The 23,481-nt window shown below is 33.2% G+C and overlaps 1 protein-coding gene across 1 annotated transcript in view; it reads left to right on the forward strand.

Moving 5' to 3' along the window:
- The window catches only part of dclk1a (doublecortin-like kinase 1a), a 132,724-nt gene that overhangs the window by 11,190 nt on the left and 98,053 nt on the right, over positions 1 to 23,481 (forward strand). The gene's annotated exons all lie outside the window — the stretch shown is intronic.

Raw genomic sequence — 23,481 nt, forward strand, 5'->3', positions numbered from 1 at the left:
TCAGACAGCGCAATTTATCGCTAGATAACAGCAGCTGTCGCAAATCGCTAGCTATTAGCCAGCCCAATTTATCGCTAGATAACAGCAGCTGTCGCAAATCGCTAGCTATCAGCCAGCGCAATTTATTGCTAGATAACAGCAGCTGTCGCAAATCGCTAGCTATCAGCCAGCGCAATTTATTGCTAGATAACAGCAGCTGTCGCAAATCGCTAGCTATTAGCCAGCCCAATTTATCGTTAGATAACAGCAGCTGTTGCAAATTGCTAGCTATCAGCCAGCGCAATTTATCGCTAGATAACAGCAGCTGTCGCAAATCGCTAGCAAATCAGCCAGCGCAATTTATCGCTAGATAACAGCAGCTGTCGCAAATCGCTAGCTATTAGCCAGCCCAATTTATCGCTAGATAACAGCAGCTATCGCAAATCGCTAGCTATCAGCCAGCGCAATTTATCGCTAGATAACAGCAGCTGTTGCAAATTGCTAGCTATCAGCCAGCGCAATTTATCGCTAGATAACAGCAGCTGTCGCAAATCGCTAGCTATCAGCCAGCGCAATTTATCGCTAGATAACAGCAGCTGTCGCAAATCGCTAGCTATCAGACAGCGCAATTTATCGCTAGATAACAGCAGCTGTCGCAAATCGCTAGCTGTCAGCCAGCGCAAATTATCGCTAGATAACAGCAGTTGTCGCAAATCGCTAGCAAATCAGCCAGCGCAATTTATCGCTAGATAACAGCAGCTGTCGCAAATCGCTAGCTATCAGACAGCGCAATTTATCGCTAGATAACAGCAGCTGTCGCAAATCGCTAGCTATTAGCCAGCCCAATTTATCGCTAGATAACAGCAGCTGTCGCAAATCGCTAGCTATCAGCCAGCGCAATTTATCGCTAGATAACAGCAGCTGTTGCAAATTGCTAGCTATCAGCCAGCGCAATTTATCGCTAGATAACAGCAGCTGTCGCAAATCGCTAGCTATCAGACAGCGCAATTTATTGCTAGATAACAGCAGCTGTCGCAAATCGCTAGCTATTAGCCAGCCCAATTTATCGCTAGATAACAGCAGCTGTCGCAAATCGCTAGCTATCAGCCAGCGCAATTTATCGCTAGATAACAGCAGCTGTTGCAAATCGCTAGCTATCAGACAGCGCAATTTATCGCTAGATAACAGCAGCTGTCGCAAATCGCTAGCTATCAGACAGCGCAATTTATCGCTAGATAACAGCAGCTGTTGCAAATTGCTAGCTATCAGCCAGCGCAATTTATCGCTAGATAACAGCAGCTGTCGCAAATCGCTAGCAAATCAGCCAGCGCAATTTATCGCTAGATAACAGCAGCTGTCGCAAATCGCTAGCTATTAGCCAGCCCAATTTATCGCTAGATAACAGCAGCTATCGCAAATCGCTAGCTATCAGCCAGCGCAATTTATCGCTAGATAACAGCAGCTGTTGCAAATTGCTAGCTATCAGCCAGCGCAATTTATCGCTAGATAACAGCAGCTGTCGCAAATCGCTAGCAAATCAGCCAGCGCAATTTATCGCTAGATAACAGCAGCTGTCGCAAATCGCTAGCTATCAGACAGCGCAATTTATCGCTAGATAACAGCAGCTGTCGCAAATCGCTAGCTGTCAGCCAGCGCAAATTATCGCTAGATAACAGCAGTTGTCGCAAATCGCTAGCAAATCAGCCAGCGCAATTTATCGCTAGATAACAGCAGCTGTCGCAAATCGCTAGCTATCAGACAGCGCAATTTATCGCTAGATAACAGCAGCTGTCGCAAATCGCTAGCTATCAGCCAGCGCAATTTATCGCTAGATAACAGCAGCTGTTGCAAATCGCTAGCAAATCAGCCAGCGCAATTTATCGCTAGATAACAGCAGCTGTCGCAAATCGCTAGCTATCAGACAGCGCAATTTATCGCTAGATAACAGCAGCTGTCGCAAATCACTAGCTATCTAGCGATAAATTGCCCTGACTGATAGCTAGCGATTAATTGCTTTGGCTTATTGCTTTCAATTTACCACAGTGGCTGATAGCTAGCGATTTGCGACAGCTGCTGTTATCTAGCGATTAATTGTGCTCGCTGATAGCTAGCGATTTTTAAGGCCGGCTGATAGCTAGCAAATAGCGGTGCCGGCCGATAGCTAGCGATTAATTGCATTGGCTTATTGCTTTCAATTTGCCACAGTGGCTGACAGCTAGCGATTAGCGGTGGTGGCCGACAACTAGCGATTAGCCGTAGTGGCTGACAGCTAGTGATTAGAGGTGGTGGCTGATAGCTAGCGATTAGCAGTGGTGGCTGATAGCGATTAGCAGTTTAGTAGTTCAGCAGGAGTGAGAGAACAGGATAGATGGCGATTTGCGAGGCCAGCTGATAGCTAGCAAATAGCAGTGCCGGCCGATAGCTAGCGATTAATTGCTTTGGCTTATTGTTTTCAATTTACCACAGTGGCTGATAGCTAGTGATTTGCAGTGCAAGCTGATTGGTAGCGATTAGCGGTGGTGGCTGATAGCTCATGATTAGCGATGGTGGTCGATAAATAGCGATTAGCGGCGGTTGTCAACAGCTAGCGATTAGCGGTAGCTAGCGATTTGAGGTGGTTGTCGGCAGCTAGCGATTAGTGGCGGTGTCTGATTGCTAGCGATTAGTGGCGGTGGCTTGTAGCTAACGATTAGCGGTGGTGGTCGTCAGCTAGCGATTAGTCGCGGTGGATGACAGCTAGAGATTAGCGGGTGTGGCTGACAGCTAGCAATTACCGGTGGTGACTGATAGCTAGCAATTAGCAGTGGCGGTTTATAGCTAGCGATTAGTGGTGGTGGTCAACAGCTAGTTATTAGCTACGGTGGTCGATAAATAGCGATTAGCGGCAGTGGTCAACCGCTAGCGATTAGCGATGGTTGTCGACAGCTAGCGATTAGAGGTGGTTGTCGGCAGCTAGCGATTAGCGGCAGTTGTCAACAGCTAGCAATTGGCGGTGGTGGTCAACAGCTAGCGATTAGTGGCGGTGGCTTGTAGCTAACGATCAGCGGTGGTGTCTGATAGCTATCAATTAGCGGCGGTGGTTGACAGCTAGCAGTTAGCGGTTGTGGTCGGCAGTTAGCGGTTTTGGTCGGCAGCTAGCGATTAGCCGCGGTGGCTGGCAGCTAGCGATTAGCGGGTGTGGCTGACAGCTAGCAATTACCGGCGGTGGCTGACAACTAGCGATTAGCAGTGGCAGTTTATAGCTAGCGATTAGTGGTGGTGGTCAACCGCTAGCGATTAGCGGTGGTTGTCGACAGCTAGCGATTAAAGGTGGTTGTCGGCAGCTAGCGATTAGCAGCAGTTGTCGACAGCTAGCGATTAGTGGCGGTGGCTTGTAGCTAACGATCAGCGGTGGTGTCTGATAGCTAGCGATTAGTGGCGGTGGCTTGTAGCTAACGATTAGCGGTGGCGGTTTATAGCTAGCGATTAGGGGTGGTGGTCAACAGCTAGTGATTAGCGACGGTGGTCGATAAATAGCGATTAGCGGCAGTGGTAAACCACTAGCGATTAGCGGTGGTTGTCGACAGCTAGTGATTAGAGGTGGTTGTCGGTAGCTGGCGGTTGTCGACAGCTAGCGATTGGCTGCGGTGGTCGACAGCTAGCGAATAGTGGTGGTGTCTGATGGCTAGCGATTAGCATTGGTGTCCGATAGCTAGCGATTAGCGGCGATGGTTGATAACTAGCAATTAGCGGTTGTGGTCGTCAGCTAGCGATTAGCTGCGGTGGCCGACAAGTAGCGATTACTAATCGCTAGCAATTAGCGGGTGTGGCTGACAGCTAGCGATTAGCAGCGACGGTTGGTAGCTAGCGATTAGCAGTTTAGTAGTTCAGCAGGAAGTGGGAGGACAGGAAGTAGCGAAGCGTTGTTGTTGTTATTGTTGTTGTCGTCGCCCACGTTAGAACGCCATGTGGCGTGATGAGTCACGGGGGCCCCTCAAGCTCCGCCCACCTGCTGGGCGTGGCGTGACATGGCGAGGATAACATGCTCATGTTCACTTCCTGTCTGACCTCACAATCTATCTAACGATCCGCCATCATGCAGCCGGCGGGGGTCGCTCCAGTTTCCTGGTCCAGTTTCCTGGTCCAGGTCTGGTCTGGTTTTTGGATCCCTTCAACAAACCCCCTCCCCCCCCCCAAAAAAACAGTTTTTGTTTCTTTCGAGAAGCCTCCTTCAAGACGCCTGCTCACTCTGCGGTTGCCACGGTTACGTTACCTCGGCAACGACACAAAAAAACTCGCTTGTCACGGCGCGGCTATTTTTAGACGCCTATCGATCGGCATGGCAACCCTCGGGGGGGGGGGGGCGGAGCTCCCACACGGGTGGAACTCCATCAGTGGGATTAGTGCGGACCTTTTAGGGGAGTGGGAGTTCAAAGGTCACATTTTGTTTGGCGTGGGAGTTCAAAGGTCACATCAGCATGTGTTGTGGTGGTTGTGCCCTGAAAAGTGTTCACGCTGTAAGTATTGTGAGGTGCGTCTTGCTTGTGGATTTCCGTGACCAAATTTGGTCAAAGTCGCCATGTAAAATCGCTAATGCTAATCGGTAGCATGCTAATGGCGTATCCCATGTAAATTAGCATCGAGCTAGCCAACTATGAAAACTGTTGAGTGCTTTTTCAATGCTTGGACAATAACATTGTCTGGAGCACAGGAGCCAAATCCAAGGTTTGGGGGCCACTTTATTTTATCCGGCCCAACACACTATGACACTATGTCATGTCATTATTTAAAGTGGCCATGCCACAATATTTCAAGTCATTTGATGTGGTCCAGAACATCTCCCTTTGTGGCCCGCCACATTATTTTATATGGCCCAACATATCATTAATTTTATGTGGGCCACAACGTTATTTCAAGTGGCCCACCACATTATTAGCCACATTTTTTTTTCGTGGTCTACCACAATATTTTATATGGCTGGCAACATCATTTATATGGCCCACCACATTATTTTGTATGGTTGCCGCAATCATTTTAGGTGGCCCATCACTTTATTTTAAGTGGCCCGCCTTGTTATTTTATGTGGATAGTGGTATTATTTTGGGTTTCCCACCACATTATTTCATGTGGCCCACCACATCATTGGCATATCTTTGTTTTGTGGTCTACCACATCATTTTATGTGGCCCATCTTATAATTTTAGGTGGCCCACCACGTTATTTTGTGTTGCCCACCAACCACCAAATTATTTTCGGTGACCCACCGGATCATTTTATGTGGCCCACTGCAAGTTTTCAATTGGCCCGCCACATCATTTTACGTGGCGTAGCACATTTTTTTAGTGGCCCACCACATTATTTTATATGGTTCACCGCATCATTTCATATGGCTCACCGTATCATTTTAGTTGGCTCACCGTATCATTTTATGTGGCCCACCACATTTTTTTATGTTGACCACCAACCACCACATTATTTTCGGTGACCTACCGGATCATTTTATGTGGCCCATCTTATAATTTTAGGTGGCCCACCACGTTATTTTGTGTTGCCCACCAACCACCAAATTATTTTCGGTGACCCACCGGATCATTTTATGTGGCCCACTGCAAGTTTTCAATTGGCCCGCCACATCATTTTACGTGGCGTAGCACATTTTTTTAGTGGCCCACCACATTATTTTATATGGTTCACCGCATCATTTCATATGGCTCACCGTATCATTTTAGTTGGCTCACCGTATCATTTTATGTGGCCCACCACATTTTTTTGTGTTGCCCACCAACCACCACATTATTTTTGGTGACCTACCGGATCATTTTATGTGGCCCACCACATTATTTTTTGTTGCCCACCAACCACCAAATTATTTTTGGTGGTTATTTTTTTAGTGGCCCACCACATTATTTTCTATGGTTCACCGCATCATTTCATGTGGCTCACCGTATCATTTTAGTTGGCCCACCGTATCATTTTACGTGGCCCACCACATTGTTTAATATGGTTTACCGCATCATTTTAGTTGGCCCACCTTATAATTTGAAGTGGCCAGCGGTATTATTTTGAGTGGCCCACCACATTATCTTAGGTGACCCACCAGATAATTGTATGAGTGGCCCACTGCAAGTTTTCAATTGGCCCGCTACGTCATTATATGTGGTCTCGCAGTTTTTTTAGAGGCCCGCCACATTATTTTATATGGCCCAACATATAATTTCCTGTGGCCTACCATGTTATTTCAGGTGGCCCGCCACGTTATTAAAATATATATATATAACAATCAAAAACATATATAGTAATTAAAAACATAATAATTAAAAATATATATAATAATTAAAAATATATAATAATCAGAAACATGTATAATAATTAAAAACATAAAAATCAAAAACCTATATAATGGTTAAAAACATAATAATTAAAAACATATATAATTATTAAAAACATATATAATAATAAAAACATATAACAATCAAAAACATATATAATAATTAAAAACATAATGATTAAAAATATATATAATAATTAAAAATATATAATAATCAAAAACGTGTATAATAATTAAAAACATAAAAATCAAAAATCCATATAATGGTTAAAAACATAATTAAAAACATACATACTAAATAAAGACATATATAATAATTTAAAACATATATAATAATAAAAACATATAATAATCAGAAACATGTATAATAATTAAAAACATAAAAATCTAAAACCTATAAAATGGTTAGAAACATAATTAAAAACATACATAATAATTAAAAAGATATATGATAATTAAAATCATATATAATAATAAAAACATATATAAAAATCAAAAACCTATATAATGATTAAAAACATAATAATTAAAAACATATGTAATTATTAAAAACACATATAGTAATAAAAACATATATAACAATCAAAAACATATATAATAATTAAAAACATAATAATTAAAAACATATATAATAATTAAAAATATAATAATTAAAAACATATATAATAATTAAAAACATATATCCATCCATCCATTTCCTACCGCTTATTCCCTTTTGGGGTGGCGGGGGGCGCTGGCGCCTATCTCAGCTACAATCGGGCGGAAGGCGGTGGACACCCTGGACAAGTCGCCACCTCATAATAATTAAAAACATATATAATAATAAAAACATATATAAAAATCAAAAACCTATACAATGATTTAAAACATAATAATTAAAAACATATATCATATTTCAAACATATATAATAATCAGAAACATGTATAATATTCAAAAAAATATATAATAATAATAAAAACTTATACAGCAATTAAAATCATATATATTAATTTAAAACATATATAATAATCAAATGTATATAATCACATAATAATAAAAAACGTATATTATAATTAAAAACATATGTAATAAAAACATATATAATAATCAAATATATATAATCATATATAATATTTAAAAACCTATATAATGATGGAAAACAAATTGTGTAACAATGCTATGATACGTTGAAGTACATACTGCACATGTTTGCTGTTACAAACATCCTTCTGAGGGCAGCCAGGAATGTTATTTTACACACTCCTGATCTACGGGCAGTTTGCTACTAACATGCCTGTTTACCCGCCAAGTGCTTGAGCCGGTGACGATTCTGCAAAAGGATGTGAAGGTGCAACAAAAGTAGACAAATATGACTTCATGTGTGTGGAGTTCATTCAGTGTGTGTGTGTGTGTGTGTGTGTGTGTGTGTGTGTGTGTGTGTGTGTGTGTGTGTGTGTGTGTGTGTGTGTGTGTGTCAGAAGTAGGCTTGTAGGCCGGGGTGATGGTGACGTTTGGTCCCAGCAGAACTAAGCAGTCCTTCATTAACCTCTTTAAATGAGCACACACACACACACACACACACACACACACACACAAATGATATCTGTGGTTCTGGCAGACATCTTGTAATCGGGCCTGTACCAGAACCCGATGTATCCCGTGTCACCTTCCCGCCGGTAACCTGAGCGACGACACATCAGGTTCCCTCCCTGAACTTCCTTGGCGTCTGGCTCCTCCTCTTTTTATGCCGCCGCACGCCGCTCGTGATGGCGGGCGATCCGGTCGCCTGGCAACCAGCGCGGCCCGGTTCTACTGAATGTGACAAAGCTGGTTCTGATGGAGAAGACGGACAAAGCCGTAAGTGGCTTAGGGCGCGGCCGTGGCGGCACTATTAATACTGCTAAGCCCGTGTTTGCACACACACACACACACACACACACACACACACACATCTATGTTGGACCCCAGCTGCCAGCCCTGAGTCTCAAATCACGCACATGGGTTAAAATGCTGTGATTTTGTCGCCATGTATTAAGGGGTTTTCCAGGTCAATGCCCTTTAATTTTGCTCTGAAAGGAACTATGAGCAGCATTTACTCATATTACCCATTGCGAACAACCTTCCCTAGTCATGGTGCAAAAGCCAGATGAGGTGATTCGGGCATCTGTTCAGGATGCCACCCGAACGCCTCCCCAGGGAGGTGTTTCAGGTATGTTTGACCAGTAGGAAGCTATGGGGAAGACCCAGGACACGTTGGGAAGACTATGTCTCCCGGCTGGTCCTGGGAACGCCTTGGGATCCCCCGGGAAGAGCTGGACCAAGTGGCTGGGGAGAGGGAAGTCTGGGCTTCTCTGCTTAGGCTGCTGCCCCCGTGACCCGACCTCGGATAAGCAGAAGAAGATGGTTGTATATATATATATATATATAAAAATATATATATATATATATATATATATATATATATACATATATATAGGCCCTGCGATGAGGTGGTGACTTGTCCAGGGTGTACACCTGCCCTCCCCCCGATTGTAGCTGAGACAGGCACCAGCACCCCCCGTGACCCCAAAGGGAATACGCGGTAGAAAATGAATGGATGGATGGATTTTTATTTACTTTTTATATTTACTTTTTAATTCAAAATGGTGACATTTGTCATATAAAATTCAGACTTTTATCACAATTTTGCCAATTTTTTTTGTTCTTGTAAAATAGTGACTTTTTTTTAGTAAAACTATGACATTTGTCATCATTTTGCAAAGTAAAATTCAGTTTATTATTATAATATTGCCAAATTTTTTTCAAATATTTTTATGAAATTGTGACTTTTATCGATTAAAATGACGACTTTTCATAAACTTGCCAAAATGTTAGGCTTTTCTTGTAAAATTGCGACTGTTATTGAGTAAAATTCCAACTTTTATCATAATATCGCACAAATAATCCGTTTTTCTTGTCAAATGTTGACTTGTGTTGTGTAAAATGAGGACTTTTAATATAAAACTGCCCAAATTCTAAGTTTTTCTTGTGAAATTGTGACCTTTTTTTGGAAAATTCAACTCATTTTTTTTTCTTTCTTGTAAAATAGTGACATTTTTGGAGTAAACTCATGACTTTTGTCATCATTTTGCCAAGTAAAATCCCAAATATTATTATAATATTGCCAAAATGTTACATTTTTGGTAACACTTAAGTATGGGGAACATATTCACCTTGAATTAGTTGCTTATTAACATGCAAATTAGTAACACATTGGCTCTTAATTAGTGGTTATTAAGTACTTATTAATGCCTTATTCTGCATGGCCCTATTATACAAGCAGTAAGTTATTAACTACCAGGTTAAAATTATTACTTTTTAATGCAAAATGGTGACATTTGTCATATAAAATTCAGACTTTTATCACAATATTGCGAATTTTTTTGTTCTTGTAAAATTTTTTTTAGTAAAATTATGACTTTTGTCATCATTTTGCAAAGTAAAATTCAGTTTATTATTATAATATAGCCACATTTTTTTAATATTTTTGCCAAAATGTTAAGCTTTTCTTGTAAAATTGCGATTGTAATTGAGTGAAATTCCAACTTTTATCATAATATTGCAACATTTTCTCATAAACTTCTGACTTTCGTATGTAAAATTATGACTTTTTAATGCAAAATGGTGACATTTGTCATCTAAAATTATGACTTTCATCACAATATTGCTAATGTTTTGTTGTTCTTGTAAAATAGTGTAATTTTTTTCGAGTAAAATTAGGACTTTTGTCATCATTTTCCCTAAGTGAAATTCTAATTACTATTGTAATATTGGCAAAATTCAGTTTATTATTATAATATTGCCAAATGTTTTAAATATTTTTATGACATTGTGTCTTTTATCGATTAAAATTACGACTTTTCATAAACTTGCCAAAATGTTAAGCTTTTCTTGTAAAATTGCGACTGTTATTGAGTAAAGATCCAACTTTTATCATAATATTGCACAAATAATCCGTTTTTCTTGTCAAATGTTGACTTGCGTTGTGTAAAATGAGGACTTTTAATATAAAACTGCCAAAATTATAAGTTTTTCTTGTGAAATTGTGACTTTTTTTGTAAAATTCAACTCATTTTTTTTTGTTGTTCTTGTAAAATAGTGACATTTTTGGAGTAAAATCATGACTTTTGTCATCATTTTGCCAAGTAAAATCCCAAATATTATTATAATATTGCCAAAATGTTAAATTTTTGGTAACACTTAAGTATGGGGAACATATTCACCTTGAATTAGTTGCTTATTAACATGCAAATTAGTAACACATTGGCTCTTAATTAGTGGTTATTAAGTACTTATTAATGCCTTATTCTGCATGGCCCTATTATACAAGCAGTAAGTTATTAACTACGAGGTTAAAATTATTACTTTTTAATGTAAAATTGTGACATTTGTCATATAAAATTCAGACTTTTATCACAATATTGCGAATTTTTTTGTTCTTGTAAAAATTTTTTTAGTAAAATTATGACTTTTGTCATCATTTTGCAAAGTAAAATTCAGTTCATTATTATAATATAGCCAAATTTTTTAAATATTTTTGCCAAAATGTTAAGCTTTTCTTGTAAAATTGCGATTGTAATTGAGTGAAATTCCAACTTTTATCATAATATTGCAACATTTTCTCATAAACTTCTGACTTTCGTATGTAAAATTATGACTTTTTAATGCAAAATGGTGACATTTGTCATCTAAAATTATGACTTTCATCACAATATTGCTAATGTTTTGTTGTTCTTGTAAAATAGTGTAATTTTTTTCGAGTAAAATTAGGACTTTTGTCATCATTTTCCCTAAGTGAAATTCTAATTACTATTGTAATATTGGCAAAATTCAGTTTATTATTATAATATTGCCAAATGTTTTAAATATTTTTATGACATTGTGACTTTTATCGATTAAAATTACAACTTTTCATAAACTTGCCAAAATGTTAATCTTTTCTTGTAAAATTGCGACTGTTATTGAGTAAAATTCCAACTTTTATCATAATATTGCACAAATAATCAGTTTTTCTTGTCAAATGTTGACTTGCGTTGCGTAAAATTAGGACTTTTATTATAAAACTGCCAAAATTCTAAGTTTTTCTTGTGAAATTGTGACCTTTTTTTGTAAAATTCAACTCATTTTTTGCTGTTCTTGTAAAATAGTGACATTTTTGGAGTAAAATCATGACTTTTGTCATCATTTTTCCAAGTAAAATCCCAAATATTATTATAATTTTGCCAAAATGTTACATTTTTGGTAACACTTAAGTATGGGGAACATATTCACCTTGAATTAGTTGCTTATTAACATGCAAATTAGTAACACATTGGCTCTTAATTAGTGGTTATTAAGTACTTATTAATGCCTTATTCTGCATGGCCCTATTATACAAGCAGTAAGTTATTAACTACGAGGTTAAAATTATTACTTTTTAATGCAAAATGGTGACATTTGTCATATAAAATTCAGACTTTTATCACAATATTGCCAATTTTTTTTGTTCTTGTAAAATAGTGACATTTTTTTTTGTAAAACTATGACTTTTGTCATTTTGCAAAGTAAAATTCAGTTTATTATTATAATATTGCCAAATTTTTAAAATATTTTTTTTAAATTGTGACTTTTATCGATTAAAATTACGACTTTTCATAAACGTGCCAAAATGTTAAGCTTTTCTTGTAAAATTGCGACTGTTATTGAGTAAAATTCCAACTTTTATCATAATATTGCACAAATAATCAGTTTTTCTTGTCAAATGTTGACTTGCGTTGTGTAAAATGAGGACTTTTATTATAAAACTGCGGGTGTACCTAATGTTGTGTCCCGTGTAGCGGGAAAGGAGAAAGGAGGTCGTGACGACGTGAACATAAGGAGGGGCGCCCCAGGACAACACATTGCATTGTGGGTAAATGTCTCATCTGTTGCACGTTTGACACAGCGAAGTTGGTGGTGCGTTCAGGGAACTCTGTCCAATTGCCCTTTCCCAGAAGAGAAGACTCTTTGTCTTCTAGTCAAATAATGTTATCTTTTTTGGGCTAAAGTGGTCATCATTAAGACTTCATCCATTTTCTACCGCTTGTCCCTTTTATGGGGCGTTTGCCGTGTTTTGTTGCGAGAAGAAGCAGCTTTTGCAGCGCCGAGGGCCTTCAGCACCGCGGCCAGCTCCTGTGGGCGGGGCTTGTGTGACGTCACCTCCCTCGCTCTCTTAAAGTCGCAGAGACCCGCAAGCTCCCTGCAAGTTTGGTCTCTCAGTCATAAAGATGTTAAAATAAGTCATATATGTATATTTTTTTTAATTATTATTATTTTATTTATTGAAAACGTACAGTATCAACTTTAAATGTGTCTTTAAATAAACTGTAACTTTAAATACAGTAAAAAAAAATAAAAATGTTTTTTTACCCCCAAAGACAACACTGTTTTAAGGGCAAAAACACAAAATACAATATACATATATATATATATATATATATATATATATATATATATATATATATATATATATATATATATATATGTACACACAGATATATATATTTTTTTTAGTTCATAACATACAGTATCAACTTTAAATGTGTCTTTAAATAAACTGTAACTTTAAATAAAGTAAAAGAAAAAAATATATATTTTTTTTCTCCAAAGACAACACTCTTTTAATGGCAAAAACACAATATATATATATATATATATATATATATATATATATATATATATATATATATAAATATATATATATATATATATATATATATATATATGTATAAAATATATACATATATATATATATATATATACATATATATATATATATACACACAGATACATATATATTTTTTTTTAATTCAAAACGTACAGTATCAACTTTAAATGTGTCTTTAAATAAACTGTAACTTTAAATAAAGTTAAATAAAAAAATATATATAATGTTTTTCCCCCCAAAGACAACACTGTTTTAAGGGCAAAAACACAAAATACTATATATAAATATAAATATATATATATATATATATATATATATATATATATATATATATATATATATATATATATATATATATATATATAGCAATTACTTTTAAAGAAAAGAGTCAACATTGCAACTTTTCACCTGTTTGCTCTTTTATTCCTTTTATTCAATTTTAACATTATTTAACCTTTAAGGCTCCCCTCAAATTTGGTCTCTAAGTCATAAAAATGTAAAAAAAAAAAAAAAAAAAAAATGTGGTATTATCATTTTATTATTCAAAACATCTCCAGATAACTTCAAGTTTGTCTGGCCATATTAAGTATTTTTTTTTTTTTTTTTAGCTTTGAGTCATCCAAAGAAAAGAGTCGACTTTGCAACTTTTCACCTGTTTGCTCTTTTATTCCACTTATTTCCACTTATTTAATTCAGTATTTTTATTCTCTCTTTTTCTCAAAGGACAAAATAAGTAATAATTAGACATTTAAAGAAAAAAGTCAACTTTTTCTCCTCACTTTTCTCCTGTTTGCTCTTTTATTCCACTTTTTTTTTTTTACAACAGTCTCTTTTTAATATTGTTTACAACTCAGGTACAAAAGGACAAAATAAGTAATAATTTGATGCTAGTAGTTTTGTTGTTGTTTAGTTATTGTCTACTGTTGACTAATTTATTTAATTCAATATTTATATATATATATTTTTTCATTTTAACCCTTCAAATTTTGTCTTTATATCATAAAAATGTTAAAAAATAAGTCATATATTATTACTTGTTTATCCTTAAAAACATCTCCTGATAACTCCAGATTTGTCAGTGGATATTAAGTGAAACTTTTTAATGTTTTATGTGCTTTTTGCCAAACACAACATTGTTTTGTTTCAGCGGCGACGGAATATAATTACAACACTTTATGTACATATTTGTATACATATTTATACAATATTTAAATATTTATATAATATGTAACTACAAGCGCCATTCACAGACAGAGTCCCATTGCTTTTATGAGCGGTCGAACGAGTCAAAAGCCGAAAGAAAAAATTTAATTAAAAAAAAAAACATATATATATATATATATATATATATATATATATATATATATATATATATACATTTTTTTTTTTTTTTCATTTAATTATTTTTTTTTTCATTTGTGGTGGCTGTAATTCTTCCGTGGCGGGCCACCACAAATAAATGAATGTGTGGGAAACCCTGACTCTTATTTTGTCCATTTCCTGTTTCTGTCTCTCCAGCTGTGGCTGATTGGCACCTGGCCACACCTGGTGTCAATCAGCCCGTTACTATTTAAAGCTGCCCTCCCCTCCAGTCATTGCTGGATTATTGTCACCACTACCTGTCAATGTCATGAATACTTATTGTTGTAGCTGTGTCGACTTCTGTTCACTCTGCTCATGTCATAGTTCCTTCGTGTGCTAGTTTTTGTCCATAGCCAAGTTTGTTCTCCAAACCTTTTGTTTGTACCCTTTCGTTTGTTTTTGTTTTAGTGTTGAATTAAATCATGTTTACCTGCACCATGCCTGCCGCCTTCTCTGCATCTTGGGGTTCGTCACAAACTCTACGTGATATTATTCAAAACATCTCCAGTTTATTTTAGGTTTGTCTGGCCATAATGTTTTTTTTTTTTTCTTAGCGACGTCATTTAAAGAGAAGAGTCAACTTTTTCTCCTCACTTTTCTCCTGTTTGCTCTTTTATTCCACTTTTTTACATCAGTCTCTTTTTCTTATTGTTTACAACTCAGGTACAAAAGAACAAAATAGGTAATAATTTGGTGCTAGTATCTTTTTTTGTTTAGTTATTAAGTATTAATGAATTTATTTAATTTCATTTTTAGATTTTTTTTATTTTATTTTAACCCCTCAAATTTGGTCTCCAAGTCATAAAAATGTTAAAAATAAGTCATATTATTTTTTTATCCTTATATTTCAACTATTGTCCCGCACTGCCCCCTGGTGGCCGCCTGCAACATTGCCTTTAGACTCCAGCAGTGTCATCTAAGTATTAAGTATTAATGAATTTATTTAAGTACATTTTTAGATTTTTTTATTTAATTTTAACCCCTCAAATTTGGTCTCCAAGTCATAAAAATGTTAAAAATAAGTCGTATTATTTTTTTATCCTTATATTTCAACTATTGTCCCGCACTGCCCCCTGGTGGCCGCTTGCAACATTGCCTTTAGACTCCAGCAGTGTCATCTTTATTTACCGAGTGAGGCTTTTTTTATTGTTAAAAAAACATCAAAGTGAAGATGAAGTAGGGCTGTGCAAAAGTATAGGGACACAGAGGTAGGACTTCAGACCCGGTGGTTGGTTTGGCGTCCTCAGGGAGACGTTTTGGACAGTTGTAGGGTCTTCCCGGACGTTGTTAAATTGGGGGGTTTGAGCAGAATTGCATTTATGTCAAAATAGTTTTATACTTTTTTTTTAATTGATGCATGTTTTGTACTCAAAGGAATTCACGGGGGGGAAAAAGTGCAATAATTAGATATTTTTGGTCGAATTAAAACATTTAGAATCATTCAAACGAGAAGATGGGCGATACGACATCAAATCTACAGGATTTTTATACTTTAGGAAAAGATTGATACATGTTTTGTACTAAAACGAATTCACGGGCTAAAATTGATCAATAATTATATACATTTTTAGTTAAAAATAACAAATTTAAGATAATTAAAACTATAAAATGGGCGATACAATCTGAAATCTACAGGATTTTTTTATGCTTAAGTTTTTTTCATTCATGTTTTGTTCTAAAATTAATTCACTAGATAAAATTGTTCAATAATATATTTTTAGTTCAAACTAACAAATTTCAGATAATTAAAACTATATGATTGGCGATACGACCATGCTTAAAAAAATAATTTATACATATTTTTTTATTTAAATGATTTCACGGGATTAAATTGTTCAATAATGATATATTTTTAGTTCAAATGAACACTTTTAAGATCATTAAAAAACTAGAAGATGAGCGATAGGAGCTAAAATATACAGGATTTTTATACTTAAAAAAATGTACACATGATTTTTATTGAAATTAATTTGCGGGATTAAACTGTGCAATAATTATATATTTTTAGTTTGAATTAACAATTTTAAGATGATTAAAATGAAAAAATGGGCGACAAGACCTAAAATCTACAGGATTTTTATACTTAAAAAAAAATGATGCATGTTCTGTACTAAAACGAGTTCACGGGATTAAATTGTTCCATAATTATATATTTTTTTTAGTTCAAATTAAATTTAAGATGGGCGAAACGACCTAAAAGCTACAGGAATTTTATACTTAAAATTTTTTGGGTGTACTTGTTTTGTTTTAAAACAAATTCACTGGATACAGTTGATTGATAATTAGATATTTTTAAAAATTAAAATAAACACATTTAAGATAATTAAAACTATATGATGGATGATGTCACCAAAAATCTACAGGATTTGTATACTTTAAAAAAAGATTAACACATGTTTTGTACTAAAACGAATTCACGAGATACAATTGTTCAATAATTTTATATTTTTAGTTCAAATTAACACATTTAAGATGATTAAAACTAGAAGATGGGCGATACAACCAGAAATCTACAGGATTTTTATACTTAAATTTTTTTTAATACATGTTTTGTTCTAAAAATAATTCACTGGATAAAATTGTTTAATAATTTGTATATTTTTTGTTAAAATTAACACATTTAAAATAATTAAAACTAGAAGATGGGCGATACGACTTAAAATCTACAAGATTTTTCTACTTAAAAATTGTTCTACATGTTTTGTTGTAAAATAAATTAACTTGATAAAATTGTTCAATAAATTCTAAGATGATTAAAACTAAAAGATGGGCAATACGACCTAAAATCTACAGGATTTTTAAACTTAAAAAAAATGTGTAGATGTACTTTGTACTAAAATGAATTCACAGGATAAAATTGTTCAACAATAACAAATTTAAGTTAATTAAAAGTACAAGATGGGCAATATGGCGTAAAATCTACAGGATTTTTATACTTAAACATTTTTTTTATACATTTTTTCTTACTGAAATGAATTCACTGGGTAAAGTTGTTCAATAATGATTTTTGTTTTAAGATAATTAAAACTAGAAGATGGGCGATACGACCTAAAATCTACAGGTTTTTTAATACTTTTATATATACATCTTTTGTATTGAACAAATTCACTGGATACAGTTGTTTAATAATTATATATATTTTCAAGTTTAAGTTAACAAATTTAAGATGATTAAAACTAAAAGATGGTCGATACGACCAGAAATCTACAGGATTTTTATACTTAATTTTTTTTAAATACATGTTTTATTCTAAAAATAATTTACTGGATAAAATTGTTTAATAATTTGTATATTTTTTGTTAAAATTAACACATTTAAAATGATTAAAACTAGAAGACAGGCGATAGGACCTAAAATCTACAAGATTTTTATACTTAAAAATTGTTCTACATGTTTTGTTGTAAAATGAATTAACTTGATAAAATTGTTCAATACATTTTAAGACGATTAAAACTAAAAGATGGGCGATACGACCAGAAATCTAAAGGATTTTTATACTTCAATTTTTTTAAATAAATGTTTTATTCTAAAAATAATTCACTGGATAAAATTGTTTAATAATTTGTATATTTTTTGTTAAAATTAACACATTTAAAATTATTAAAACTAGAAGACAGGCGATAGGAACTAAAATCTACAAAATTTTTATACTTAAAAATTGTTCTACATGTTGTAAAATGAATTAACTTGATAAAATTGTTCAATAATTATGTATTATTTAGTTCAAATTAACAATTTTAAGATGATTAAAACTAAAAGATGGGCGATACGACCTAAAATCTACAGGATTTTTATACTTAAAAAAAAATGTATACATGTACCATGTATGTACATTTACTTTGCACTAAAATGAATTCACTGGATAAAATTGTTAAATAATTTGTATATTTTTTGTTAAAATTAACACATTTAAGATTAGTAAAACTAGAAGACAGGCGATAGGACCTAAAATCTACAAGATTTTTTACTTAAAAATTGTTCTACACGTTTTGTTGTAAAATGAATTAACTTGATAAAATTGTTCAATAATTATGTATTTTTTAGTTCAAATTAACAATTTTAAGATGATTAAAACTAAAAGATGGGCGATATGACCTAAAATCTACAGGATTTTTATACTTAAAAAAAATGTATAGATGTACTGTGTATGTACATTTACTTTGTACTAAAATGAATTCACTGGATAAAATTGTTTAATAATTTGTATATTTTTTGTTAAAATTAACACATTAAAATTATTAAAACTAGAAAACAGGCGATAGGAACTAAAATCTACAAGATTTTTATACATAAAATTGTTTTACATGTTTTGTTGTAAAATGAATTAACTTGATAAAATTGTTCAATAATTATGTATTTTTTTAGTTCAAATTAACAATTTTAAGATGATTAAAACTAAAAGATGGGCAATACGACCTAAAATCTACAGGATTTTTATACTTAAAAAAAATGTATACATGTACTGTGTATGTACATTTACTTTGTACTAAAATGAATTCACTGGATAAAATTGTTTAATAATTTGTATATTTTTTGTTAAAATTAACACATTAAAATTATTAAAACTAGAAAACAGGCGATAGGAACTAAAATCTACAAGATTTTTATACATAAAATTGTTTTACATGTTTTGTTGTAAAATGAATTAACTTGATAAAATTGTTCAATAATTATGTATTTTTTTAGTTCAAATTAACAATTTTAAGATGATTAAAACTAAAAGATGGGCAATACGACCTAAAATCTACAGGATTTTTATACTTAAAAAAAATGTATACATGTACTGTGTATGTACATTTACTTTGCACTAAAATGAATTCACTGGATAAAATTGTTAAATAATTTGTATATTTTTTGTTAAAATTAACACATTTAAAGTTATTAAAACTAGAAGACAGGCGATAGGACCTAAAATCTACAAGATTTTTATACTTAAAAATTGTTCTACATGTTTTGTTGTAAAATGAATTAACTCGATAAAATTGTTCAATAATTATGTATTTTTCTAGTTCAAATTAACAATTTTAGGATGATTAAAACTAAAAGATGGGCGATACGACCTAAAATCTACAGGATTTTTATACTTAAAAATTTTTTAATACATGTTTTATTCTAAAAAGAATTCACTCGATAAAATTGTTTAATAATTTGTATATTTTTTGTTAAATTTAACACATTTAAGATTATTAAAACTAGAAGACAGGCGACGGGAACTAAAATATACAAGATTTTTAGACATGAAAATTGTTCTAAATGTTTTGTTGTAAAATAAATTAACTTGATAAAATTGTTCAAGAATTATGTATTTTTTAAGATGATTAAAACTAAAAGATTGGCGATACGACCTAAAATCTACAGGATTTTTATGCTTAAAACATTGTTTTATACATGTTTTGTACTAAAATGAATTCACTGGGTAAAATTGTTCAATAATGATTTTTGTTTTAAGATAATTAAAACTAGAATAATGCGCGATACAACCTAAAATCTATAGCATTTTTAAACTCAAATTTTTATTCTAAAACGAATTCACAGAATAAAATGGTATGTCTTTATGTATAGAAAAGCGCGATATAAAATCAAATCCATTATTATTATTATCTATATACATTATGCAACAAGATATATGTATATATGTATTGCAACAAGTTATATATATATATATTGAGAATATTTTTGTATTAGTGACTGCAATGCTTTAATTTGGAGCTAAAATTGTTTATATTTATTGTATGCTTTAATCGGTAAACAGCAGCTAGATGATGTCACTTCCGTTAAATTACTTCCGGTTGGTTGACTTCCGGTATCCGTTCGAAAGCAAGTCATACGTGTTGCGGTCTTCGGTAGTAAATTTCTGTTGCCATCCTTCACTAAGCAGCGAAGAAGCAATGCCGTAAGTTGTCTTTAATTAGTTAACATGTCAGACACGTTAAAAAAGTGTAATAGTGCCGATATGTTGAATAATATTGTCGAATTGGAGACGATGTGTTCAAGTCATTCAGGCGGACGGGAGTCTCCCTCTGCTGGACATTTTGGACATTACAGTTACATTAGATGTGTCATTGTAGACAAATATGTACACAGGTCATAAGTGTGTTTGTGTCTCTTTCTTCTTTTCAGTTTTTCACCATCTTGTCTATGAAGAATTGTCAAAAGTAAATGGTCAAGCTTACAACCACGTTCTGTAGGCTTGGTGTTGAGTTGGCGTTTTTACACGTCTCACGAGTACATTAGCTATATATATATATAATAGGGCTGGGCAACGATTACAAATTTTAATCGAAGTTAATCGCACTATTTTACCGATTAATCGCGTTCCGCCCGATTGTAGCTGAGATAGGCGCCAGCACCCCCCGCGACGCCAAAAGGGAATAAGCGGTAGAAAATGGATGGATGGATAACTGCATTGTATACGCAAAGCCCAATAATGAATTCAAAAGTAGTGTGTAGTGCACCTTTATTGGAATATTCTCCCACATGAACAAAAGCGCCAAAACATGTTGTGCAAACACAATTTAAATCAGTTCTTGTTAAACAGTAGCAGTTAAATAGCATATTTTATGAAAATCAACTCAAAAAATGTAAATACAAACAATTGAGCTTATTGCCACTGCCAGGGTATTTAAGTTATCCTGTTTGTTATGGAAAATAAATATAATCTACATACAAATCTCTGAGCCACAATCATAACATCTGAACAGGCAATTTCTGAGGTAACAGCAGAAACATTTTTTTATCAGGGATCTATTAGGGAATTTTTGATCAAATTATCCGTAGTAGCAATATTAATAATGTTGTGTTTATTCTGCGTAGTGCACTTAAAATAATTATGACCATATCTAGGAATTGATATGATGGGAATTTTCCGATTGTTTGCTTGGTGCTTTGATAAACTGAACACATCATATACATGGTACTATATTGTGATGTTATGAGCCAGGGAATAAAAGAACTACCCTACCCAGCATGCAACAGGAGTGACGAGCATGCGCGGTAGCCCGGTATAGGTTGTGTCGCCATGACGGCATCTTGTATGTTGTGATATGCACGCTCTGAAAGCAAACGTTAAGAACTCAGCCAACACTCCTGGTCTGCATTATTCCTAAATAGACAGACAACACATATACTCCGCTGCTTCACAGGCCGCTGGATGTAGCCGGCAAAGTATTCCCATGCTAGCTAGCCGGTCTAGCAAGCACGCCTCATTCAGTCCAAAACGGCCCGATCTATCCACATCCAGAATTGTCTGGCGGTCGTAAGCCAGCCAGGAAATTTGCAGAATTGTCCGGTATTTTTGCCAAATGTTCCATCTTTAGCAAGAGCCCCTCCACGCCAGGCGACGCCATCTTGTTAAGAAAAGGCGTTAACAAAATAAAAGCATGTAAACAACATTACGCAAATGTGCGATAAAATAATTGTCAGCGTTAATAGATTGATGAGTTAACGCGTAATTAACGCATTAATTTGCCCACCCCTAATATATATCGATCAACTATATCCAGTGAATTTGTTTTAAAACAGAACAAGTACACAAAAAATGTTTAAGTATAAAATTCCTGTAGATTTGAAGTCATATCGCCCATCTTTGTTTTAATTAACTTAAATTTGTTCATTTGAACTAAAAATATATGTATAATTATTGAATTAATTTCAATAAAAATCATGTGTACATTTTTTTAAGTATACAAATCCTGTATATTTCAGCTCCTATCGCTCATCTTCTAGTTTGGATGATCTTAAAAGTGTTCATTTGAACTAAAAAAATTTAATTATTGAGCAATTTAATCCCGTGAAATCATTTAAATAAAAAATATGTATAAGTTATTTTTTAAGTATAAATATCCTTTGATTGAATCGCCAATCATATAGTTTTAATTATCTGAAATTTGTTAGTTTGAACTAAAAATATATATAATTATTGAACAATTTCATCCCGTGAATTAATTTCAATAAAAATTATGTGTACATTTTTTTAAGTATAAAAATCCTGTATATTTCAGCTCCTATCGCTCATTTTCTAGTTTTAATGATCTTAAATGTGTTCATTTGAACTAAAAAAATGTAATTGAACAATTTAATCCCGTGAAATCATTTGAATAAAAAATATGTATAAATTATTTTTTTAAGTATAAATATCCTTCCATTTTTTATTTTTTTTTTTAAATGGAAAAAAATAAATAAATAAAAAATAAATATCCTTTGGTCGTATCGCCAATCATATAGTTTTAGTTATCTGAAATGTGTTAGTTTGAACTAAAAATATATATATAATTATTGAACAGTTTTATCTAGTGAATTAATTTTAGAACAAAACATGAATGAAAAAACCTTTATCAAAAAATCCTGTATATTTCAGCTCCTATCGCTCATCTTCTAGTTTTGATGATCTTAAATGTGTTCATTTGAACTAAAAAAATGTAATTATTGAGCAATTTAATCCCGTGAAATCATTTAAATAAAAAATATGTATAAATTATTTTTTTTAAGTATAAATATCCTTTGATTGAATCGCCAATCATATAGTTTTAATTATCTGAAATTTGTTAGTTTGAACTAAAAATATATATAATTATTGAACAATTTCATCCCGTGAATTAATTTCAATAAAAATTATGTGTACATTTTTTTAAGTATAAAAATCCTGTATATTTCAGCTCCTATCGCTCATTTTCTAGTTTTAATGATCTTAAATGTGTTCTTTTGAACTAAAAAAATGTAATTATTGAACAATTTAATCCCGTGAAATCATTTGAATAAAAAATATGTATAAATTATTTTTTTAAGTATAAATATCCTTCCATTTTTTTTTTTTTTTTTTAAATGGAAAAAAATAAATAAATAAAAAATAAATATCCTTTGGTCGTATCGCCAATCATATAGTTTTAGTTATCTGAAATGTGTTAGTTTGAACTAAAAATATATATATAATTAATGAACAGTTTTATCTAGTGAATTAATTTTAGAACAAAACATGAATGAAAAAACCTTAAGTATCAAAAAATCCTGTATATTTCAGCTCCTATCGCTCATCTTCTAGTTTTGATGATCTTAAATGTGTTCATTTGAACTAAAAAAATGTAATTATTGAGCAATTTAATCCCGTGAAATCATTTAAATAAAAAATATGTA

The sequence above is a fragment of the Nerophis ophidion genome, linkage group LG04 (genome assembly GCF_033978795.1).
Source record: "Nerophis ophidion isolate RoL-2023_Sa linkage group LG04, RoL_Noph_v1.0, whole genome shotgun sequence".
Lineage (NCBI taxonomy): Eukaryota > Metazoa > Chordata > Actinopteri > Syngnathiformes > Syngnathidae > Nerophis > Nerophis ophidion.